Genomic DNA, 2,362 nt, shown 5'->3' on the forward strand with positions numbered 1-2,362 from the left:
TAAGTCATAAAACAAGTCTCAATAAATTTAAGACTAAAATCATATCAAGCATCTTCTCCGACCACAATGGTATGACCGGAAATCAATTACAAGAAAAAAAAAACTGAAAAACACAAACACAGGAGGCTAAATAACAAGCTACTAAATAATGAATTGGTCAAAACGAGATCAAGGAAGAAATCAAGATACATTAAATAAATGAAAATGAAAACACAATGACCTAAAATCTATAACACATGTTATAGATTTGTTATAGAATGTTTCTTAGGGAAACATTCCTAAGAATAAAATTCATAGCAACAAAGGCCTACCTCAAGAAACAAGAAAAATCTCAAATAAACAATATAACCACACATTTAAAGAAACTAGGAAAAGAATAGCGAACAAAGCCCAAAATGAGTAGAAGAAAAGAAATAGTAATGATTAGAGCAAAAATAAATGAAATAGAGTCTAAAAAAAAAATACAAAAGATTAATGAAACCAGGAGCCAGTTCTTTGTAAAGATAAACAAAATGGATAAACCATTAACAAGACTCATCAAGAAAAAGGAGAGAGGACCCAAATAAATAAAATCAGAAATGAAAGAGAAGTGACAACTGACACCATAGAAATACAAAGGATTTTGAGAAAATATTATAAACAAGTATATGTTGACAAATTGGACAATCTGGAAGAAACTGATAACTATCTAGAAACATACACTCTTCCAAGACTGAATCAAGAAGAAACAGAAAATCTAAACCAATTGATCACTAACCAAATCAGTAATCAAAAAAGTCCCAAAACAAAGTAGTCGTGGACAACATGCTTTCACAGGTGAATTTTACCAAATATTCAAAAAAGACTTAACACCTATCCTTTTCAAACTATTCCAAAAAATACAAGAGGAGGGAAAGCTCCCAAGCTCCTTTAACAAGGCCACCATTACCCTGATTCCAAAACCAGGCAAAGACATTCCAAGAAAAGGAAATTATACATCGATATCCCTGACGAAAATACATGCAAACATCCTCCACGAAACATTAGTAAACTGAATATAACAATACGTTAAAAAGATCATACACCATGATCAAGTGGGATTCATTCCTGGGATGCAAGTTTGGTTCAATATCTGCAAATCAGTTAACATGATAGCACCACATTAACAAGTAGAAAAATAAAAATCGTATGATCATATCAATAGATGCATTTCACAAAATCAAGCATCCATTTATAAATGAGATAAAAACTCATGGCAAACTGGGAAGAGAGGGAACATACCTCAACATTATAAAGGTCATATGTGACAAACCCACAGCTAACATCATCCTCAATGGGAAAAAGCTAAAAATATTCTCCTTAATCATGAACAAGATATGAATATCTATTTTTATCACTTTTATTCAACATAGTATTGGAAGTCCTAGGCACAGCAATAAGACAAGAAAAAAAAGGCATCCAAATTGGAAAGGAAGAAGTAAAACTGTCATTATTTGCTGAGGACATGATACTGTATATACAGAACCCCAATGATTCCACCAAAAAACTATTAGAAATGAAAAATGAATTTAGCAATGTGTCTGGATACAAAATTAATATTCAGAAATTTGTTGCATTTTCGAATCTTTGCCTGGATAGATGGTTCCACAACTGCCAGCAGGGAGGTGAAGAGGGGAATCAGGCTTTTTGCAGGTTAACTTGTATCCATGCTTTTCTTTAGTGTCTTCAATTAAAAAAATGAGTCCCTATTTTGACAAGCTTGAGTTAGATTTTTGCCATTTTCAACTAGAAAATACCTGATGGATATATTAAGATTACGCTTCTTAAAGAAATAACACAGTGTATTTATTTGTCTACATAGCATACCCCTCTTCAAGTAAAAGCCCTATCTACTCAGTGTTTCTTTTCTTTCTTTTTTCAGTTTGTGTCCAATTATGTTTCCTTCACACCCAGAAATCTCAAGGGGACGTTGGAGAGTATGTGAAATCTTATAGAATCTTATAAAGCAAGCCACCGAAAGGTTTGTCCCAAATTTAGACTGGACGGCAAGAAGGTTTACCTACCTCATAAGGCATAGCATCTTCTTCCTTTTGCAGCACCAAGTGACATTTGTGCTGTATGAGATATTGCAAACCACACACAGAATTGCTGGTCCTCCTGGATAAAGAAAAATGGCCTTTCCCTGTGTCATTCACAGATCCAAGCTTACTGTGCTGGATTCTCATTCCTGGGTTTCAGTGTAGGGAAGCTGGAGACCAAGTTAGCTAAAACCCAGTTGGGCCTGATGCTCACCTCTGGAAATGGCTTTTTGCAGAATAGACAGCCATGGCCTCCTTGGTGGCTCTGAAAGTGACCCAGCACTCAGTGATGCAGGCCTGGCAGA

Source organism: Rhinolophus ferrumequinum, chromosome 3, assembly GCF_004115265.2.
Source record: "Rhinolophus ferrumequinum isolate MPI-CBG mRhiFer1 chromosome 3, mRhiFer1_v1.p, whole genome shotgun sequence".
In the NCBI taxonomy this organism is placed as follows: domain Eukaryota; kingdom Metazoa; phylum Chordata; class Mammalia; order Chiroptera; family Rhinolophidae; genus Rhinolophus; species Rhinolophus ferrumequinum.